Source organism: Melanerpes formicivorus, unplaced genomic scaffold, assembly GCF_026170545.1.
Source record: "Melanerpes formicivorus ecotype bairdi unplaced genomic scaffold, bMelFor1.0.p_v2 SCAF_4, whole genome shotgun sequence".
NCBI lineage: Eukaryota > Metazoa > Chordata > Aves > Piciformes > Picidae > Melanerpes > Melanerpes formicivorus.
Genome location: NW_027142356.1, coordinates 3,612,974 through 3,636,648, shown reverse-complemented (window position 1 = coordinate 3,636,648; position 23,675 = coordinate 3,612,974). Strand labels below are relative to the sequence as shown.

Genomic DNA, 23,675 nt, shown 5'->3' with positions numbered 1-23,675 from the left:
GGCGCAGGTTGCCCAGGGAGGTGGTGGCAGCCTCATCCCTGGAGGTGTTTGCAGCCAGGCTGGATGTGGCTGTGAGCAGCCTGCTGTAGTGTGAGGTGTCCCTGACTGTGGCAGGGGGGTTGGAACTGGCTGATCCTTGAGGTCCCTTCCAACCCTAACAACTCTATGATTCCATGTATCCCTACAACCTCTGGGCTGCATGCACACTTGCAGATGACATTTCACCATCACTTCTAATGAGGAAGGCAGAAATTGGCAATCACACGAAGAAAACTCTATTTCATTATCTGGTTACAGATAAAGCTATGCTTGAGAGAGAAAACCCAACTAGTGACACCCTCTTCATAGACACACTATCAATCCCAAGTGAATAAATCTAACCATAGAATCATTCAGGTTGGAAAATACCTCAGAGACCATCAAGTCCTACCTGTCACCTAACACCTCATGACAACTAAACCATGGCTCTAAATGCCACATCCAATCCCCTCTTGAACACCTCCAGGGATGGGGACTCCACCACCTCCCTGGGCAGCACATTCCAATGGCCAATTACTCTCTTAGTGAAGAACTTTCTCATCACCTCCAGCCTAAACATCCCCTGGCACAGCTTGGTACTGTGTCCTCTTGTGCTGGTGCTGGTCCCCGCTCTGTGGCAGGGGTGTTCAGTTAAAGCAGGCATGTATCCAAAAAGGTGTGCTTCAGCATTTCACCTATTTCATCTGGTTTGAAATCCAACTGCTTTCCCTCAGCCAATTTTGGTAAGGATAAAAGAAAAGAAGTTGGACAAAAGGTCAGATGACGCTGAAATTGAAATATTTATCTGAGCAGCTCTTTCTGCCAAGGCAGGAAAGTATCACAAAGGTAATGTCTCATTTGATCCTTAATTGACCTGTGTGGTTTTAATTAGGAAAGGGGAGGGGAGGGGGGAAGGGAATTAACCTAGAGCTAATTGCCATCTTGCTGCTACAAACCTGCAAGTGTGTGATTTTATTCACACAAGAACTCCTTGGTGAAGTTATGCATAAGCAAAAACGTTTCTAGCTTCAGGGGATAACTCTTGAATAAATTCAGCCTTTTAAAAACGTCTCAGTGGCTGTTTTATAAAGTATTTCTTAATCACAATTAATTTTGGACTTCAGTCTATGCACCTGAAAGGTTTTGGAACACCAAACAGCGTTGGCTTTGGTTTCAGAAGAACAGGAACAGTGGTGCTTCTGTGAGGAAAGGAGATCGTCTAACGGAACCACAGAGTGGTCTGGGTTGGAAGGGACCTCCAAAGGTCATCTAGACCAAGCCCCTCTGCAGTCTGCAGGGACAACCCCAACTAGATCAGGTTGCCAAGGGCCTCACCAAGCCTCACCTTGAATATCTCCAGGGAAGAAACCTCAACCACCTCCCTGGGCGACCTCTTCCACTGTTCCACCACCCTCATGGTAAAGAACTTGTTCCTAACATCCAATCTCAATCTGCTCTGCTCTAGTTTGAAGCCATTGTCCCTGCAGGCCTTTGCAAACAGTCTCTCTGCAGCCTTCCTGGAGCCCCCTTCAGGTACTGCCAGGCTGCTATTAGGTCTCCCTGGAGCCTTCTCTTCTCCAGGCTGAACACCCCCAGCTCCCTCTGCCTGTCCTCATAGCAGAGCTGCTCCAAACCCCTGATCATCTTCATGGCTCTCCTCCGGACCTCTCCATCAGCTCCATGTCCTTCCTAGAGTGAGGGCTCCAGACATGCACACAGTACTCCAGGTGAGGTCTCAGCAGAGCAGAGCAAAGTGGCAGAATCACCTCTCTGGCTCTGCTGGCAATGCTGCTTTGGATGGAGCCCAGGCTGCGATTTGCCTTCTGTGCTGCAAGCTCACCCTGCCTGCTCCTGTCCAGCTTCTCATCCATCAGCACCCCCGAGTCCTTTTCCACAGGGCTGCTTCCCATCACCTCCTCCCCCAGTCTGTATTGACAGTGAGGAATGAACATTTTATCTATGTGCCTTCATCAGTCTTTCTCTGAGCAACTACAATCATTGGCCCTAATAACGTTAAAAAGCAGAGGTGTAGCAGCTCACCCTTGACTACAGCACTGCACTCATTTTCCATATGTAACACAATCAGGTTCAGAGGACAAAACTTCCCAAGACCTGTGAACACAAAGGTCCCAGGGTAACACAGATCACACACAGCTGGAAAAGCTCTCTGCAACATGTAAAGGGGGAGCCAACAGTGACTGGTGCTCTCCACACACACACATCACTACCCCAATATAGGGCTCAAAACTGTAAAGCACAGTTTCCATGGAAGTTGGCCATTGCCCTGCCACAAGAGAGCTTGCTTTACATCCAGACTCAAACAGAAGAGAACTCCTCCAGCCTCCTTTTCCAAGGAAATGTTTAGTCTTGCTTATGTGAAGATAAACACATCTGCCTGACTCTCTCTAATAAATTTTGAGCCAGTTGCAGCCAAATCTGGCACAGGTTTGGAGGCCTGAAAGATATTCTGAGAAGCGGCAAAAAAGTCACCAGGGTCAGATGCAGGCCCAGCCAGCATGGATTTAGGAAGGGCAGGTCCTGCCTCACCAAGCTGATCTCCTTCTATGCCCAGGTGACTGCCTGGTGGATGTGGGGCAGGCTGTGGATGTGGTCTTCCTGGACTGCAGCAAGGCCTTTGACACTGTCCCCCACAGCAAACTCCTGGCCAAGCTGTCAGCCCATGGGTTGGACAGCAGCGCTCTGTGCTGGGTTAGGAACTGGCTGGAGACTGAGCTCAGAGAGTGGTGGTGAATGGTGCCACAGCCAGCTGGCAGCCAGGCACCAGTGGTGTGCCCCAGGGATCAGTGCTGGGCCCATCCTGTTTAATATCTTCATTGATGATCTGGATGAGGGCATTGAGTCCATCATCAGTACATTTCCAGATGACACCAAGCTGGGAGCAGGAGTTGGTCTGCTGGAGGGTGGGAGAGCTCTGCAGAGGGACCTTGACAGGCTGGACAGACGGGCAGAGTCCAAGGGCAGGAGATTGAACACATCCAAGTCCCAGGTTTTGCACATTGGCCAAAACAACCTCAAGCAGTGTTACAGGCTGGGGTCAGAGTGGCTGAGAGCAGCCAGGCAGAGAGGGACCTGGGAGTGCTGGTCGATAGTAGGCTGACCATGAGCCTACAGTGTGCACAGGTGGCCAGGAAGGCCAAGGGCATCCTGGCCTGCATCAGGAATAGTGTGGCCAGCAGGAGCAGGGAGGTCATTCTGCCCCTGTACACTGCACTGGTTAGGCCACACCTTGAGTCCTGTGTCCAGTTCTGGGCTCCTCAGTTTAGGAAAGATGTTGAGATGCTGGAAGGTGTCCAGAGAAGGGCAACAAAGTTGGTGAGGGGTTTGGAGCACAGTCCTGTGAGGAGAGGCTGAGGGAGCTGGGGTTGCTTAGCCTGGAGAAGAGGAGGCTCAGGGGAGACCTTCTTGTTCTCTCCAACTCCCTGAAGGGAGGTTGTAGCCAGTTGGGGTTGGTCTCTTCTCCCAGGCAGGCAACCAGCATCAGAACAAGAGGACACAGTCTCAAGCTGTGCCAGGGGAGGTTTAGGCTGGATGTTAGCAAGAAGTTCTTCATAGAAAGAGAGATTGGCCATTGGGATGGGCTGTCCAGGGAGGTGGTGGAGTCACCATCACTGGAGGTGTTTAGGAAGAGACTGGATGAGGCACTTGGTGCCATGGTTTAGTTGTTTAGGTGGTGTTGGATTGGTTGATGGGTTGGACTTGATGATCTTGAAGGTCTCTTCCAACCTGCTTAATTCTATTCTATTTGAGAATACCTCCCCTGCTAGCATCCCTGTGAAAAGAAAGGCTGGAACAGGGACATAGCTGAAAGGTATCAGGGACCCCAGCCTGGAAACACCATGCCTAAGAAATGAGGTTCCTCTGGGCAATCCTGCAGCATATCCTGTGTATGACAGCAATTAAAACATATTGCATGTGTACCAGAGGTACTTCCCCTGCGTGCAAGCACTCACACCTGGGTGTGTGCACACTGTGTGGCGTGGACTGATCATAAAGAGTAATTGATCACATAGGAATTTCTTTACAGCTTGATGAGGTGTTGACATTTTAAGCAGAGAAAAGTAAACTCAGGAAGGTAATGCATGAAAAACTTGGGATAATGCAATCAAACACTACTTCATATAAAGAAGTATTTTAGTTGCCTCAAAAGTCATTTCCTTACTGCAAAAATAAAACCCAAAACAACAGCCCTTATAGAAGCTGCAATAGGTAAGTTTTTCCTTCTTTCAGGCACTCAGAAGAACAAGGTTGGTGATGCAAAATGTGATATGATTCCTAGACAGCATCAGAATGTTACCATTTGTAGGCTTGTAACTCTTGCTACCTTTTTGCTACCTCAACTAGATAAGAGCATTCCTAGGGCAAAACCAAACACACAGAATCAATTGATTCCCATTTCCCTAACTGTTGATCAGAGCTTAGGATTTCCCTCCCATTTTCAGCAATGCAGCAAGAAACAGCATTACCATGCCAGATTAAATAGCATGTGTTCTATACCGGGCAGCCAGGGGATGGAGTATTTCATGGCTTGCTCACAATTCTGTAACACCATTGCACACAGAATCACAGAATTGTCAGGGTTGGAAGGGACCTCAAGGATCAGCCAGGTCCAACCCCCTGCCATGGCCAGGGACACCTCACACTACAGCAGGTTGCTCACAGCCACATCCAGCCTCATTGCAAACACCTCCAGGCATGAGGCTGCCACCGCCTCCCTGGGCAACCTGTGCCAGTCTCTCACCACCCTCATGGGGAGCAACTTCTTCCTGACATCCAATCTCAATCTACCCACTTCTAGTTTTGCTCCATTCCCCCCTCTCCTCCCCCCCAGGTCCTGTCACTCCCTGACACCCTCAGAAGTCCCTCCCTTTCTTGTAGCCCCCTTCAGATACTGGAAGGCCACAATAAGGCCTTCTTGGAGCCTTCTCTTCTCCAGACTGAACAGCCCAAATTCCCTCAGTCTGCCTCCACAGCAGAGGAGCTCCATTCCTCCTCTTCCTTTTTATCAGAAGCAAACGTGGCCTGAAGTGGTGAAGAAACAAGTCTGACACATTGTGGTGGTTTAGCCCCACATCTGACTTTAAACTCTCCATCTTTTGCAATCCGATCTGCAGTTCGCCACAACAGCCAACTCCTGGCCTGGCTACACCAAAATGTAATGGGTTGGGGCAAACCCCCTCCCCACCACACATATGCCTACTGTAGACCAAACTGCAGTGCTTTTCAGTTTCCTCCAAATTTTGCCTATCAGCAGCAAATATTCTGCTTTTTTCAGGACAGTTAACAAAAAGGTATCTTCTGTAAATGAACACAGATCTGAAGGGGGCTACAAGAAAGCTGGGGAGGGACTTATGAGGGTGTCAGGGAGGGATAGGACTGGGTGGAATGGAGCAAACTAGAAATGGGGAGATTGAGATTGGATGTCAGGAAGAAGTTGTTCCCCATGAGGGTGGTGAGAGCCTGGCACAGGTTGCCCAGGGAGGTGGTGGCAGCCTCATGCCTGGAGGTTTTTGCAGCCAGGCTGGATGTGGCTGTGAGCAACCTGCTGTAGTGTGAGGTGTCCCTGCCCATGGCAGGGGGCTTGGAACTGGCTGATCCTTGAGGTCCCTTCCAACCCTGACAATTTTATGATTCAATGATAATAAGGCCTAAGATACATTTTCCAGTTTGTTTTCTTGGATACCACCAATAAATCAAACTAATTTGATTCTGTTCCACATTTGCAGTATTTACAGTGTAACATAATTTTGGCATGTACAAGCCCAGTACTGATACAGTTATAAATCTTCATTAAGTAATCACAACCAAGATAACTACATTGCTTTAGATCCATGCAGGACAATACCTGCAGCAAGCTGTTAGAGACTTCTGTGTCTTATTCCACGCTCTATCTGAAGGTTGTAAACTACTTGCAATGGCTGTTAAGCAGTCTCACAGTATCACCAAGGTTGGAAGAGACCTCAAAGATCATCGAGTCCAACCTGTCACCACAGACCTCATGACCAGACCATGGCACCAAGTGCCACATCCAATCCCCTCCTGAACACCTCCAGGGATGGGGACTCCACCACCTCCCTGGGCAGCACATCCCAATGGCCAATTACTCTCTCCGTGAAGAACTTTCTCCTCACCTCGAGTCTAAACCTCCCCTGGCACAGCTTGATACTGTGTCCTCTTCTTCTGGTGCTGGTTGCCTGGGAGAAGAGACCAACCTCTTCCTGGCTACAACCTCCCTTCAGGAAGTTGGGAGACAGCAATTAGGTCACCCCTGAGCCTCCTCTTCTCTAGGCTAAACAACCCCAGCTCGCTCAGCCTCTCCTCACAGAGCTGTGCTCAAGGCCTCTCTCCAGCCTTGTTGCCCTTCTCTGGCCACGTTCAAGTGTCTCAATGTCCTCCTTAAACTGAGGAGCCCAGAAGTGGACACAGTATGGAAGAACATCAGTGGGAAGAACAGCAAACAGAACTGGACACAGGACTCAAGGTGTGGCCTAACCAATGCAGAGTACAGGGGCACAATGATTTCCCTGCTTCTCCTGGCCACACTATTCCTAATGCAGGCTACGATGCCATTGGCCCTCTTGGCCACCTGGGCACACTGCTGGCTCATGTATAGGTAGCTGTCAATCAGCACCCCCAGCTCCCTCTCTGTTTGGGAGCTCTCCAGCCACTCTGACCCCAGCCTGTAGCTCTGCATGGGGTTGTTGTGGCCAAAGTGCAGCACCTGGCACTTGGACTTGTTGAATGCCATCCCATTGGACTCTGCCCATCTGTCCAGTTGGTTGAGGTCCCTCTGCAGAGCCCTTCCACCCTCTAACTGACTAACATCTGCTCCCAACTTGGTGTCATCTGCAAATTTGCTGATGACTGACTCAATCCCCTCATCCAGATCATCAATGAAGGTGTTAAAGAGGATGGGGCCCAGCACTGATTCCTGGGCATCCCTGGAGAAGCAGCATTGAGGCTGGACCCAGAGGCACTCCTGAGACCCTTTGCCTCCTCTCAGCACACCACATCAGGTACTGTGTTCAGAAAACAAAAAGGGATTTACAGTTTAGGTAGGTGCTCTGCAGTCAATGGCAAGCCATCAGTGGCTAAGAGACAGATCAGCTCATCAAAAAAAAAGAAGAAAAGTTAATCATCTTTCTTGGGAGCAGTAATACATCATTTCCCACCTGAGCATCAGACTTCCTTTCATTGTTTCCTTGCACCTGGCAGCAGACATAATCTCTTACATATTGAAGCTCTTGTTTTCAAGGAAACAACACTCAGAGAAGAATGACAGAAACAGGCAAGAAAGACGAGACACTGGGAACAGCCTTTGTGAGTCTGTCAGCTTACATCATTACCAGCCAAAGCTCTTTGAAAGAGAGGTTCAAGACCCGACGGCTCGCTTCGGCAAAGCCATGAATGCTCTGGCCTCACTGCATCAAAGACTCCAGAACTTGCATCTCTAATTACACAAGTGCACCAATTAAAAAGCACCCTCTCATATACTTAGAATTAAGCAGGACTTAAGTGCCAGCCTGAAGCCAAAGCATTTAGTGCACTGGCCCACGGGAAAGGCTGCTAAGTCAGGGATGTACACACACAGAGATACAGACAGAATTACCCCAAAGGTCTATGTTTTGAGAGTTTTAATTCCTAATTGCACAAACGTCAATGCTCAGCCAAAGCCAAGCAGGGTGGTAGGTTGTAGGAAGGCAGTCGAGGCCCTTAGGTTGGATTCACTGTGATGGATTCCTTATTTTGAAACAACTGCAAAACTGTTTCATAACAATGCACAATTTCAACACCACAAAATCTCCTTACAAGCAGATTATGAATTCATCTATCACTGTAAAACGTTGCTTGGGGGGGGGGGGGGGGGAGGGGGGCTGTTACTTTTGAAGCCCTCTGCAAGAAATCCACTGCCTGCACACACTTTTTGGCAGGAAAAGAAAGCAGGACCAAGCGGTGCCCTAATCTTCTCGCTAGTTCTTAGAGGCGATTGTATCCTCTCTCTAGGCAGTCACACAGTAGCCACTCTACCAAATTAACATACACTGCCTCCAGGAGCTGCTCCCAGAGACTGTGGCTTTTAACATCCTCACTTGAACCCGCCTCCTGCTCCAAGTGATCCCTTCTCAGAATTCTAACACTGTGGCTGCACTCATTTGCCTCTTCTCAAGGTACACTTCAAATGAAGCAGAAGAGAGCATTTTAGCCTGACAGGCAGACAACAGAGGAAACGCTGTTAGTTTATAAAAGTATTATTGATGGGACAAAAAGGAATAGGGACCACGTTTGCACTATCTCAATCCGTGGCATCATTGTTACCAAGTGAAGGTACGGAATAAAAGGGTGTGGAGTTTGACACGGGCTAGAGTGAAAGCTAAGAAATTCCTTGCCGCAGCACGTTGCAGATGTTGAAAGTCTACACAGGGTCAAGGGGCAAGCAGAGCAGTTCACGGAAGGGGGAAGAAAAAAAATCAGCGAGGGCTATAAAGGCACCAGCTCTCCCTTAGGAAGCATCCAAGCTGCAAATGATTGCATGCTGAGAGAGCCTTCTGGAGAATTATCCTTACACGCCTGCCTTCATTTTTAAGCCCCCTCCCAGGCACCGCTTTTCGCACCGTCAGACCCAAGACGATAGACAGAGTTCTCGTTTTAGTCACAAAAAGCCTCCTAACCAGTGACGTTTTCTGTGATTTATCAGGTTCTTGCATCAAGGAAAGAAACGTCACGTTTCTGAAGAGCATTACCCAAATCCTACGACACCGGTGAAGCACCTTAGTCTATCAAAGGCAACAAAGCTCATCGGTCAGCCGCGCTGTACGACCGGGCGAGAGACCACTGCTGCCCAAACCCCTCCGTCACCTTCAGCTACAAAACAACACTTATCTCGGCCATTTCGCGTTTTGAGTTAAAAGCACACCCCAGCTTCTAAGCGCGCAATTGAAGAGGTGGCATCAAAACGCGGCGTGTGAGCGAGAGAAGGTCCAAGAACGGCTTCCCACCAGCCCCCCAGCTGGAGCGAGCCACAAGCTCCGCCGCAGCTCCTTCCGCTGGGCTCAGTCCGGCACAGCCTGCAGCAAGTGCTCGACACCCCGCACGGGACGGAACAAGGAGCCAGTCCGCGGCGGAGCTCGCCCAGCACCCCGGCCGGGGGCTGGATGGCGCCGGGGAGCTTTCGGGCGCTCTCTTGGCTGAGGTGGGCACGGAGCCGAGGCCACCCGCGGCTGCCTTGGGGCTCTCATCCGCTGCTGCCCAGAGCCGGGCAGGGCAGCGCAGCTCCGCGGGACACCCCTCGCCCCGGGCAGCCCAGGCCAGGCAGGTGCCCGCCAGGCTGCCCCGCCGCAGTATCCCTGCTCCGCAACTCCCGCTTCCCGCCGGGCCCCGGCGTGCTTACCAGCTGCGCAGGCTGGCGGGCCCCTGCCTCTCCCAGGGCTGCCTCTCTCGCCGCGCTCGCACCCCGCCTGCCGCCCTCACACACCCCTTCCCGCCCGGCTCGCAGCCTCTGCACTTCAGTTTGGGGTGGTTTGGGTTCTTCTTCCCCCCCACCCCCTCCAGCTCCCACTAGTGACCGCGCAGCCGCCGGAGCCGCCGCCGCCTCCCGACCCCTCCCGCAGGCAGCCGGCGCGGAGGTGCCTCCTCCCCGGCCCCCGCCGCCATCCGAGGGGGCTCTCGGTCAGCCCCGCCGAGTGCCGGGGTGCGGAGTCACGGGGCTGGTTCCGCACACCCATTAACCACCAGCCAAGGCAGCGGCTGCCACGTTCCCCCACGCAGCCGGCCGAGTGCCCGGCGCCCAGCGGGCAGACCGGCGGGCCAAGCCAGCCCATTCACTGCCGGGCTGAAACCGACAGACAGCGTGGGAACTGCCCAGTGAAAAACGAGAGTTTAGAGCATCAGCAGTGATTTATTGCACAGGGCAGGCTGCACCATGGCCCCCAGGATAGGTACTCCTGTTGTGCTACACCTCCCAGCCAGCCTCAGAATCACAGAATGAACCAGGTTGGAAAAGACCTCGGAGATCATCGAGTCCAACCTATCACCCAGCACCATCTAATCAACTAAACCATGGCACCAAGTGCCTCATCCAGGTGCTTCTGAAACATTTGCAGGGATGGTGACTCCAACACCTCCCTGGGCAGCACATTCCAATGGACAATCTCTCTTTCTGGGAAGAACTTCTTCCTAACATCCAGCCTGAACATCCCCTGGCACAGCAGGAGACTGTGTCCTCTTGTTCTGGTGTTGGTTGCCTGGGAGAAGAGACCAACCCCACCTGGCTACAACCTCCCCTCAGGTAGTTGTGGAGAGCAACAAGATCTCCTCTGAGCCTCCACTTCTCAAGGCTAAAAACCCTCATCTCCCTCAGCCTCTCCTCACAGGGCTGTGCTCCAGACCCCTCCCCAGCTTTGTTGTCCTTCTCTGGACACCTTCCAGCAACTCAACATCTTTTGTGAATTGAGAGTCTTGTACCAACCCATGCTACCTTAGAGACACAAGAGAAAACTCAGCCCAGGGTTTTCAATCTCAGTATCCTTTTATTACTGCTCACATCTTTTTCCTCTGGTTGATTAAAGAAAACAACCTGAACTGCTGATCCATTATCATATGGGAAGTCTGGGACCACAAATGATAACGTATTAATGTTTGTGACTTCTGAGCTAAAAAAGGAGGTGAATTTAGAATGGGAACCTTTGGAGTGTGACAGCATCAGCATTTCAACATACAGCAGAACTCCACACACAGTTGTAGAGAGGCCTCAGTGCACAGATCACAAGCCATAAGTAAGAAAATGCACCCCAGGAGTGCACCTAATGCACTTCGTCCAACAAGCAGCCTGTGCACAGAGCCAGGCTGCAGCCAGTCCAAAGGCATTGGCCTTGAGCACCAGCTCCTCAGTACCAGCTATTTCAGACAGCAAATCTCCTGGGCCATGCTCACTGGTGCAAAGACACATCATCCCAGCAGCCAGGCAGAGAGGGACCTGGGGGAACTGGTTGATAGTAGGCTGAACATGAGCCAGAAGTGTGCCCAGGTGGCCAACAAAGCCAATGGCATCCTGGCCTGCATCAGGAATAGTGTGGCCAGCAGGAGCAGGGAAGTCATTGTGCCCTGTGCTCAGCTCTGGTTAGGCTACACCTTGAGTCCTGTGTCCAGTTCTGGGCTCCTCAGTTTAAGAAAGATGTTGAAATGCTGGAAGGTGTCCAGAGAAGGGCAACAAAGCTGGGGAGGGGTCTGGAGCACAGCCCTGTGAGGAGAGGCTGAGGGAGCTGGGGTTGCTTAGCCAAGCGAAGAGGAGGCTCAGGGGAGACCTTCTTGCTGTCTCCAACTCCCTGAAGGGAGGTTGTAGCCAGGAGGGGGTTGGTCTCTTCTCCCAGGCAACCAGCACCAGAACAAGAGGACACTGTCTCAAGCTGTGCCAGGGGAAGTTTAGGCTGGAGGTGAGGAGAAAGTTCTTCCCAAAGAAAGAGATTGGCCATTGGAATGTGCTGCCCAGGGAGGTGGTGGAGTGACTCACTATCCCTGGAGGTGTTCAAGAGGGGATTGGACGTGGCACTTGGAGCCATGGTTTAGTAGACATGAGGTGTTGAGTGACAGGTTGGACTTGATGATCTCTGAGGTCTTTTCCAACCTTATTGATTCTATGATTCTATATTTAACTTCCACAAGAACAGCAGCCTGTCAAAGGCTGGTGCCCAACCTATTTGTACACATGAAACAACAATAACCACCTGAGAATTAGCTGTGCAGCTTACATTGAGTCCAATGACTGCTAGGAAGGAAGATTTTTCTGTACTGTGGCCTCTCTCTGATTTTTTTGGTGATGTGAAAGCCTCAATGGGATTCCAACCTTATTGATTCTATGATTCTATATAATTTTGGTTTCTTACACTCAAAGGGAGTTAATAATCTCCATTACCTTCCAAGACATTGATATATATTCCCAGAGCTGACAATGAGAACAGGAGTTACAAACACCTTTGCTTCAAACTGCCACACAGAGATTGGAAAGCACGGTTGCCTTTGGAGCAGGATAAAAATAGTTCAGTATTCGAGTGTGTGAGAATCAAGGATTTGTACTAGGGTGCTCCAATGCCAGCATGCAGCCCAGCAGGGGTGAGATGTTTACCAGTTTCCCTGATGCCATGGCAAAGCCTCCAAAATGCCTGCCTCTGAGCTGCAATGAATCAGCAGCCACAGAAATGATGCAGCTCTGGACTGAGCTCTGATGAAGGCTCTGCTCTCCACAACCTCCAACTAATCTCTTCTAACTAGATCACTTCAGTAACCATTCCTGAACTCCTAATTTATCAGAACTTACAAGAACACTTCACAGGATCACAGTATGTTATGGGTTGAAAGGGACCTCCAGAGATCAAGTCCAACCCCCTGCCAGAGTAGGAGCATAGAATCCAGCACAAGTCACACAGGAACACATCCAGATGGGGCTGGAATGTCTCCAGAGAAAGAGACTCCACAACCTCTCTGGGCAGCCTCTTCCAGTGCTTCATGACCCTCATAGTGAAGTTTCACCTCATGTTGAGGTGTGCTGTAGTTTGCATCCATTGCCCCTTGTCCTATCTCAGGGTGCCACTGAGCAGAGCCTGTCCCCTCCCTCTTGACCCCCAGCCCTCAGATATTTACAGGCATTTATTAAATCTCCTCTCAGTATTCTCCTCTCCAGCAGATCCCTGTCCCTCTTGAACTGGATGCAATATTCCAGGTGTGGCCTCACCAAGGCAGAGTACAGGGAGAGGAGAACCTCCTTGGCTCTGCTGGACACATTCCTCTGAATGCCCCCCACGATCCCATTGGCCTTCTTGGCCCCCAGGGCACATTGCTGTCCCATGCAGAACTTGTCCACCAGCACTCCCAGGTCCTTCCCCTCAGGGCTGCTCTCCAGCAGATCCCCTCCCAGCCTGTACTGCTGCAGTTTATTCTTCCTTCCCAGGTGCAGGACTCTGCACTTCTCCTTGCTGAACCTCATGAGGTTCCTCTCTGCCCAGCTCTCAGTGTGTCTGAATGAAAACTCTCAAAATACTGAGCTCCCTGTGATGACACCAAAAAGGAGATGTAGTACTTCTGAGTAAGACACTCTGAGGTTGCTGGACAATTGTCTAAATACTCTGTCATAGCTAAGGCAAGCAGATGAAACCACAAAAATGTCTGAGCCTCCTGGCAAAGCTTTTAGCATGCTTTCACCTTCCTGACCTCGAAGTGTTGAGCCCTGTGCTACTCTGCAGCTCCTTCAGAAAAACTACATATTGTCAGTGGAGGAGAATCCCACCCCCCATTAAACACATGCAAATAAACCATCCCAAGGAAAAACAAATATCCTGTGATCTCTTCACCTTTTGTCTATGTTTAGAAAAGACAACATCATCCTTTCTATTGGGAAAGTGAATGGTCTCTTTCCAAAACAGTAGAGTTCTCTTTGCCTTGTAAAGAGCTCTGTGGCTCCCTGCTTTATGCCTTGCTTTTCCTTGCTAAACAGCAACAAGTCTGTTTGTCACTGGCCCTAGGTATTTCACAGGGCAAACCCAAACACACACAAGCAATTTATTCCCATTTTCCTAACCGCTGATCAGACATTTTGAGTAATGCAGCAAGAAACAGCGTTACCATGCCAGATTAAATAGCATGTGTTCTATACTGGGCAGGCAGGGGGATGGAGTATTTCATGGCTTGCTCACAATTCTGTAACACCATTGCACACAGAATCATAGAATTGTCAGGGTTGGAAGGGACCTCAAAGTTACAACCTCCCTGACACAGACACCTCACACTACAGCAGGCTGCTCACATCACAGCCAGCCTGGCCTTCAAAGCTTCCAGGGATGGAACTGCCACCACCTCCCTGAGCAAGCTGTGCCAGTCTCTCACCACCCTCATGGGGAACAACTTCTTCCTAACATCCAATCTGAATCTACCCATTTCTAGTTTTGCTCCATTCCCCCCAGTCCTGTCACTCCCTGACACCCTCAAAAGTCCCTCCCCGACACCCTCAAAAGTCCCTCCCCAGCTTTCTTGTAGCCCCCTTCAGATCCTGGAAGTCCACAAGAAGGTCTCCTTGGAGCCTTCCCCTCTCCAGACTGAAGTCTCCATCAAAACCCAATATCAAGATTCATTTGCCTTTGTTTACTCCCAGATCACAGACAGTGTTTCTCTGCCTTCTGTTTGCCGAAGCATAGTGTCTGTAGTGTGGTGCTGTTGTGGAACTATGACAAACAGAATATCAAAAGAGCTCCATCAGCCAGATAGGAAATTACTTTGGGAGCAGACGACTGTGTCAAAACCACTTTTGTTTTTCAAGCACCCAATGTTTATCACCTACCCAATGCCTCTTGTGTGGAGCTTGTGAAAAAACCCAACCAAGCAACCCACCCACCCCTACTGGCCTTGAGCTGATCCAGATGTTATGTGCTGACTCAGGTTGTGCTTATTTATATGCAGCAGTTCCCTGTGCAAAGTCTAGAAGCCTAGGACAGGATCAAATGCATTTCTCCTTACCTCACTCTGCCACAGGATGTGTGAGTACATATATGTGCCTGAGTGCCTGTCATGCTGGGAGTAAACCAGTCACAGCCCATCTCGATAAAAGGAGGGGGACAAGAAGAAAGGATGCTTGGTTCCCATGTGAAATGGTAATTGCAAGGAGGACAGGGAATTGGAAAGAACATAAAAGGCACTATATTTGAACAAAATTCTTTGAGACAGCCGTTCCCAAACAGATCCAGGGACTAACTCCCTCCTGGGGAGAGCAGCTGGCTGCCTGCCCCAGCATCTTTCACCACCAAGAGGAGCCAGCAGTCAGCCCTAACATCCTCCCCAGTTTTCCACGGGCCAGAGTCCTCTCTCTGTATGGACTTCTGGCATTTGCAGTCCTTACTGATTTAAATGGGGCTTGAAAGCCATCAGAACCCAACACTAGACACCATCTCTTACTAAGTAACAGGTTTGTAGAGAAGAATTTTGTAGAGGAAATTTAAAAGAGCAAAAATAAATGGCAGCCTCTAGGACAATAGCAGCAAGGGAAAATGATCTCCACTTAAAAATAAGCCTGTTGCCTGTAATGTTTTTCACTTCAGTTAAACTCTTCAGTCCTAAACTGCAGAGAGGATAGCTTGGGTTCATCCCAAAGCACCCTCATACACCTTGCTGACAGCAGCTTTGCACCCAAGTCCAGGGAAGGGACTCTTACAAAGTGCTTTTCACTTGCCTAAGGCTTCCACAGACGGACTTCAAACTCCACTTTTTCCTTCTTTGTTGGTGGATTTCGATAGAGTTCCTCCAACTTTCAGCAGTATTTTGTAACTCCTGCCCTCTGAACCCCTAACTATTTTTACAAAATGAATTAATCCCTTTTCCAGTTTAGAGAAACAGCTGAGATAGCAACCTTAAACTTCTTCATATTCCAAACTCTAATTAGTTTAATGTAATGTTATTTGTTCAGGAGTGCTGGTCCTTTAGTCAGGTTTCAGGGTAATCCCAACATAATCCCTGATTTCCCCCCCCCTTCCTCCTTCACATCTCATACTTCTCTGAAACATTTTTAACTGTTTTGATCTACTAAACACTTTCTGTGTGCCTTGTTTTCTGCTCAGTGTTTTCTTTCATCACTTCTTTGAAATCTAACCCAGCAGCTGTTACTTTAATTAAAAGCAAGACTGTCATCTTTCCTTCGTGATAGCAATTCCATTTCACCACTGTGGAGTGCATTTTGAGCCAGCAGTGTGCCCAGGTGGCCAAGAAGGCCAATGGCATCCTGGCCTGCATTAGGAACAGTGTGGCCAGCAGGAGCAGGGAAGTCATTCTGCCCCTGTACTCTGCATTGGTTAGGCCACACCTTGAGTCCTGTGTCCAGTTCTGGGCTCCTCAGTTTAAGAAGGACATTGAGACACTTGAAGGTGTCCAGAGAAGGGCAACAAGGCTGGGGAGAGGCCTTGAGCACAGCCCTGTGAGGAGAGGCTGAGGGAGCTGGGGTTGCTTAGCCTGGAGAAGAGGAGGCTCAGGGGTGACTTCATTGCTCTCTACAACTACCTGAAAGGTGGTTGTAGCCAAGAAGGGGTTGGCCTCTTCTCCCAGGCAAGCAGCACCAGAACAAGAGGACACAGTCTCAAGCTGTGCCAGGCGAGGTTTAGGCTGGAGGTGAGGAGAAAGTTCTTTATCGAGGGAGTTGTTGGCCATTGGAATGTGCTGCCCAGGGAAGTGGTAATGTCCCCATCCCTGGAGGTGTTCAAGAGGGGATTGGATGTGGCACTTGGTGCCATGGTCTAGTCATGAGGTCTGTGGCGACAGGTTGGACTCGATGATCCTTGAGGTCTCTTCCAACCTTGGCAATACTGTGATACTGTGATTTTATGCGCATCCTCACACTTGTAGCTCCTTAATTCAGTGGGATTCTTGTATTTACTGTTTGTTACATCTCTATAGAGTGCACATGTAGAAACATGGTTATTAGAATAGGATTAACCAGGTTGGAAAAGACCTCAGAGATAATCGAGTCCAACCTATCACCCAGCACTATCTAACCAACTAAACCATGGCACCAAGTGCCTCATCCAGGCTCTTCCTAAACACCCAGGGAGGTGTTTAGGTGACTCCACCACCTCCCTGGGTAGCACATTCCGATGGCCAATTACTTTTTCTGGGAAGAATTTTCTCCTCACTTCAAGCCTAAACTTCCCCTGGCACAGCTTGAGACTGTGTCCTCTTGTTCTGGCGCTGCTTGCCTGGAAGAAGAGATCAACCCCCACCTTCTAAATTATTCCTCACATCCAATCTGAATCTACCCATTTCTACTTTTGCTCCATTCCCCCCAGTCCCATCACTCCCTGACACCCTCAAAAGTCCCCCCCCAGCTTTCTTGTTGCCCCCTTCAGATCCTGGAAGGCCACAAGAAGGTCTCCTGGGAACCTTCTCTCTCCTCCGGACTGAACAACCCCAACTCTCTCAGTCTGTCTCCATAGCAGAAGAGCTCCAGGCCTCTGCTCATCCTTGTGGCCCTGCTCTGAACACCTTCCAGCATGTCTTTCCTGTAATAGGGGCTCCAGACATGAATGCAGAAAGGGAATTAGAAGACACAAGTGACCCAGCCGCTGGAAAGAAGTCTCATGCTGACAAGATGTGATTTTTTTGTCCCAGTGGAAGGGAAGAAGGCCTTGCTTTGTTTTAAATGAGGTGTCCTTTAATTTGTGGGTATGCATTTCAGCAGCCACAGCCACAGCTATACAGTGCCTTTCTCCCATACTCCAAGTGGAACATGTAGAAACACAAAAGGCATGAATTATCTCATGAAAGGATCCTTTTCATTTCCTCACTGTTGTAGGGTGTGGAGAGCAAAGAGAAACAAGCCATGGAAAACAAAAGAAAGCTGACATGCAGAACATTGTGTGTCATGGATAAAACATCACAAAGAGCCAGGGAATTGTCATCACACTGGAGTTACATCAGACTAGAACCATCCCCAGCCCTATTTCACTAGCTCTCCCCATACACATCACTGTTGCATGATGATCTGTCAAGTCAGGCAACTCTAAAAACAACAGCCAAACACCCTTGCAGTTATGGCACTTCCTCCTTCCTTGATGTGCTATGCTTTGACGATGGGCCATGTCACCTACTCTGGTGGACTGCTTCTCTCTCTTGCAACACAGAGAGGATTTCCAGCAGTTTAGAATCATAGAATCAACCAGGTTGGAAAAGACCTCAGAGATCATCAAGTCCAATCTGTTACCTAGCACCTCATGACTAACTAAACCATGGCACCAAGTGCCACGTCCAAGCCTTTTTTGAACACCTCCAGGGATGGGGACTCCACCACCTCCCTGGGCAGCACATTCCAATGGCCAATCTCTCTTTCTGGGAAGAACTTTCTCCTCACCTCCAGCCCAAACCTCCCCTGGCACAGCTTGAGACTGTGTCCTCTTGTTCTAGTGCTGCTTGCCTGGGAGAAGAGACCAACCCCCACCTGGCTACAACCTCCCTTCATGGAGTTCTAGAGAGCAAGAAGGTCTCCCCTGAGCCTTCTCTTCTCTAGGCTAAGCAACCCCAGCTCCCTCAGCCTCTCCTCACAGGGCTGTGCTTCAAACTTCTCCCCAGCCTTGTTGCCCTTCTCTGGACACCTTCAAGTGTCTCAATGTCCTTATTAAATTGAGAAGCTCAGAACTGCACACAGTTCCTGGCTTTCTCCTGATGAGTCTTCAAGGAGTCACCCCTTGGAAGATTTAATGACAGAACACTGCATCAAGTGAAACCAAATAGGTGCCACATCTAGAAACATCAGAAAGTTTTGTTGTCTTCAGTTTGTTATAAAGAAGAGACATTTCATGGCAAGAGAACATTTCAAACAGCTTATACCTCCAGGAACTGCCCACCACATCTCTTCCACACCCCTAGCTTTGCCATGGCTCCACACTACTTGGATTTAAAATATTAGTCATTTCAGATCACAGAGTCACAGAATGTTAGGGGCTGGAAGGGACCTCCAAAGCTCATCCGGTCCAACCCACCTGCCAGAGCAGGAGCACACAGAGCAGATCACACAGGAACACAGCCAGGTGGGTTTGGAATATCTCCAGAGAGGGAGACTCCACAACCCCCCTGGGCAGCCTCTTCCAGGGCTCTGTCAACCTCACAGGGAAAAAAAATTCTCCCTCCTGTTTCCATGGAACTTCCTCTGCCTCAGCTTCCACCACTGCCCCTTGTGCTGGCATTGGGCATCCCCCAGCAGAGCCTGGCTCCAGCCTCTGGGCACTCACCCTGCACAGCTTTAGCAACAGCAATGAGGTCACCTCTCAGGCTCCTCCTCTCCAAGCTGCAGAGCCCTCAGCTCCCTCAGGCTCTCCTCATATGGAAGATGTTCCACTCCTTCGATCTTATTGTGGTTCAGTGCTGGACTCGTAGTAGCTCCCTGTCCCTCTTGAACTGAGGGGCCCAGAATTGGACACAATACTGCAGATGCAGCCTCAGCAGGGTAGAGCAGAGCAGGAGGAGAACCTCTCTCAACCTACTGACTGTAATCCTTTTAATCCACCCCAGGATGCCATTGGCCTTCTTGGCCACAAGAGCACATTGGTGGGTCATGGTCAACCACCCATCCATCAGGTTCCTTTTCACCTTCACTGCTCTCCATCAGGTCAGACCTCAACTTATCCTGCTCCATGGCGCTGTTGTTTCCCACATGCAAGACTCTGCCCTTGCCCTTGGTGAACTTCATTCAATTTCTCCCTGCCCAGGTCTCAGCCTCTCCAGGTCTGGCTGAATGGCAGGAGAACCTTCATTCCCATCTGCACAGACTGGCTACGAGAATGGCTACCTCTTGAAACTGTGCAAGGCGAGTGGTTTGGGCCAAATCCTGCTGCTACAGTTTCTCTTCGACAGTAGAGAGAAATGTCATAAGAGAAGGAACTGAAGTCTTCATAATGCTATTATAAGGAAAGGAAAAACTTTAAAACCAATTTTCAGCCATGAAAAAATGGTAACCAAACAACCCCGAGGCAAATGCTATTAAAGAAGCAAAAAAACCCAACCACACAATCACCACTTAACCTGTAATTTCCAGGATCAAATTACCAGAAGCTATACAAACAAAACAAAAGTCATTTGAGGAAGGACCCTTTGCTCTCCAACCGAAGCCCTCAACCAGAGGTTGGAAAACTCCTCTCTCCTTCCCTGTCCCAGTAGTTGTAGGCAAAGCCTTTAACATTTGTCACACAGCTTGAGCAGAAAAGCAGTAAAATGTAAACAAATCACCATTGGGTGTGAAAAGGAAAATAAAGATAAGGGACTAAAACTGGTTGTGCCAAAACAATTTCTCTTTTCTTCTTGCTTCTTTGCTCTGGGAGAAATACTAACTCACTTCTGCTTGACCTTGGCTACATTGCTTTGGCTAAGTCTAACATCCCTCTGCTCCTTTCTCTTGTCCATTTGGTCCAGGAGGGGTAAGGGGGAGGCAAGGAGGGGCAATCATAGATTCATACGATCAATAAGGCTGGAAAATACCTCAAAAGATCATCAAGTCCAACCTGTCACCCAACACCTCATGACTAACTAAACCACGGCTTCAAGTGCCACTTCCAGTCGTTTTTGGAACACCTCCAGGGACAGAGACTCCACCACCTCCCTGGGCAGCACATTCCGATGGCCAATCTCTCTTTCTGGGACGAACTTTCTCCTCACCTCCAGCCTAAACCTCCCCTGGCACAGCTTGAGACTGTGTCCTCTTGTTCTGGTGCTGGTTGTCTGGGAGAAAAGACCAACCCCCACCTGGCTACAACCTCCCTTCAGGGAGCTGTAGACAACAAGAAGGTCTCCCCTGAGCCTCCTCTTCTCCAGGCTAAGCAACCCCAGCTCCCTCAGCCTCTCCTCACAGGGCTGTGCTCCAGACCCCTCCCCAGCCTCGTTGCCCTTCTTTGGACAAGTTAGTAGCTTCCCCTGGCCTTTGACTAGGGGGATCCTTGTGCTGTTTATTAGGTGTAACTCCTGTATATTTTGTAGACATTCATTGCATTTCATTGTAGATTGCAGCTCTGCTTGTAAGTACAGCTTTCATTTGCTTCCACCTGAGCTGGCCTGGCAAATTTAATATGGGGGGGGGGGGGTGTGGAAATTTTCAATCCACCACACCCATTGAACCCAACTACTCTTTACACAACAACAGAACAAGTTCAAGATGAGCCAAGGAAAATGTCCCTGTCCCACTCCAGACTTCTTATGAGAGAGATGCTGAGCTTCTCACTAGGATCTTTTATCCCCAACACTCTCCTGGAACATACTGCAAGCCAGATGCAGAGACTCACATGCCATTATGTCCTCTATACAGGGTACTAGAGATGGGATTGTGCAACCCAACCATATTGTTAGGACATTGAGAAAAGGAGACTAAGAGGCAGCTTCATTCATGTTGATAGAGCTGTGCAGGGTGAGTGCCCAGAGGCTGGAGCCAGGCTCTGCTGGGGGATGCCCAATGCCAGCACAAGGGGCAGTGGTGGAAGCTGAGGCAGAGGAAGTGCCATGGAAACAGGAGGAAGAATTTTTTCCCTGTGAGGGTGACAGAGCCCTGGAAGAGGCTGCCCAGGGGGGTTGTGGAGTCTCCCTCTCTGGAGATATTCAAACCCCACCTGGATGTGTTCCTGTGTGACCTGCTCTAGGTGCTCCTGCTCTGGCAGGGGGGTTGGACTGGATGAGCTTTGGAGGTCCCTCCAGCCCCTAATATTCTGTGATAGGTCAGGTTTACAGGGTTTCATTGACAGACTTAAGCAGGGAAGCTGAAATAGCTCACATCTATCCAAATACCCCTGAAGAAATTCCTTCCAATCCAGGAGCACAGAGTAATTGGATACCACAAGCTACATTATAGTTGGTGTAGATAACTGGGAGAAGAATCAGTGAAATTGCTAAAACTCTGTAACAAGCAGGAAGGCACTGCACAGAAATTGGATTACAGATATTCCTCTATGTTCTGCAGCTCCAGCCAAAAAAAAAGCCCCAAACAAACCAACCAGGACATTTTGTGGTGGAAAACAGTTAGATCTGGTTTTTAAATTCCCAGTATAATGCTTACCTGCAAAGCCACTTAGAATAGATGGCTCTTATTTCATAAGAAGAATGATGACTCTGAAGATGGTCTCCTTATGCTGCCAGGATGTCAAGGGTAAAAAGTCCCTCAGAGTCCATTTTGCACATGAAAACTATAGGCTATAAGTGCAAACAATAAAGGGGGCCAGACGGGATCCATCCTAGGGTGCTGAGAGAGCTGGCAGAGGAGCTGGCCAAGCCACTCTCCATCATTTTCCAGCAGTCCTGGCTCACTGGAGAGGTCCCAGAGGACTGGGAGCTGCCAACGTGGTGCCCATCCACAAGCAGGGCCGGTTGGATGAGCCAGGGAATTACAGGCCTGTCAGCCTGACCTCAGTGCCAGGCAAGATCATGGAACAGGTCATCCTGAGTGCAATCACACAGCACTTACAGGATGGCCAAGGGATCAGGCCTAGCCAGCATGGATTTAGGAAGGGCAGGTCCTGCCTCACCAACCTGATCTCCTTCTATGATCAGGTTACTGCCTGGTGGATCTGGGAAAGGCTGTGAATGTGGTCTGCCTGGACCTCAGCAAGGCCTTTGACACCATCCACCACAGCAAACTCCTGGCCAAGCTGTCAGCCCCTGGATTGGACAGCAGCACTCTGAGCTGGGTTAGGAACTGGCTGGAGGCTGAGCCCAGAGAGTGGTGGTGAATGGTGCCACAGCCAGCTGGCAGCCAGGCACCAGTGGTGTGCCCCAAGGATCAGTGCTGGGCCCTGTGCTCTTTAACATCTTTATTGATGATCTGGATGAGGGCTTTGAGTCCATCATCAGTAAATTTGCTGATGACACCAAGCTGGGGGCAGGAGTTGATCTGCTGGAGGGTAGAGAGGCTCTGCAGAGGGACCTCGACAGGCTGGGCAGATGGGCAGAGTCCAAGGGCATGAGATTGAACATATCCAAGTGCCAGGTTCTGCACATTGGCCACAGCAACCCCATGCAGTGCTACAGGCTGGGGTCAGAGTGGCTGGAGAGCAACCAGGCAGACAGGGACCTGGGGGTGCTGGTTGATGGTAGGCTGAACATGAGCCAGCAGTGTGCCCAGGCAGCCAAGAGGGCCAATGGCATCCTGGCCTGCATCAGGAACAGTGTGGCCAGCAGGAGCAGGGAGGTCATTCTGCCCCTGTACACTGCACTGGTTAGGCCACACCTTGAGTCCTGTGTCCAGTTCTGGGCCCCTCAGTTTAAGAAGGACATTGAGACTCTTGAACATGTCCAGAGAAGGGCAACAAGGCTGGGAAGAGGCCTTGAACACAGCCCTGTGAGGAGAGGCTGAGGGAGCTGGGGTTGCTTAGCCTGGAGAAGAGGAGGCTCAGAGGTGACCTTACTGCTCTCTACAACTACCTGAAGGGAGGTTGTAGACAGGCAGAGGTTGGTCTCTTCTCCCAGGCAACCAGCACCAGAACAACACTGGTTAGGCCACACCTCGAGTACTGTGTCCAGTTCTGGGCCCCTCAGTTTAGGAAGGATGTTGACTTGCTGGAACGAGTCCAGAGAAGAGCAACAAAGTTGGTGAGGGGTTTGGAACACAGCCCTATGAGGAGAGGCTGAGGGAGCTGGGGTTGCTTAGCCTGGAGAAGAGGAGACTCAGGGGTGACCTTATCACTCTCTACAACTACATGAAAGGAGGTTGTAGACAGGCTGATGATGGTCTCTTCTCCCAGGCACCCAGTACCAGAACAAGAGGACACAGTCTCAGGCTGCGCCAGGGGAGGTTCAGGCTGGATGTTAGGAAGAAGTTCTACACAGAGAGAGTGATTGCCCATTGGAATGGGCTGCCTGGGGAGGTGGTGGAGTCGCCGTCATTGAAGGTGTTCAGGAGGAGACTTGATGGGGTGCTTGGTGCCATGGGTTAGTTGTTTAGGTGGGTTGGATTGGTTGATGGGTTGGACACAATGATCTTGAAGGTCTCTTCCAACCTGGTCTGGTCTATTCTATTCTATTCTATTCTATTCTATTCTATTCTATTCTATTCTATTCAGGGTCTCAGGGACAAACTCCCTTAATTTGCCTTGGCTAGGGAGAGCTGAAGGAGCAGTCTACAGGCAGCTGCTCCAACTAGAACTGGA

The 23,675-nt window shown here is 50.0% G+C and overlaps 1 protein-coding gene across 1 annotated transcript in view; it reads right to left on the bottom strand.

Moving 5' to 3' along the window:
- BMPR1B (bone morphogenetic protein receptor type 1B) overlaps window positions 1-9,511 on the bottom strand; it is a 318,882-nt gene extending 309,371 nt beyond the window's left edge. Inside the window, exon 1 of the mRNA XM_068136787.1 lies at window positions 9,425-9,511. The gene's annotated coding sequence lies outside the window, so the exon portion shown is untranslated. The remainder of the gene's footprint in view (window positions 1-9,424) is intronic.
- Between the last annotated feature and the right edge of the window lie 14,164 nt (window positions 9,512-23,675).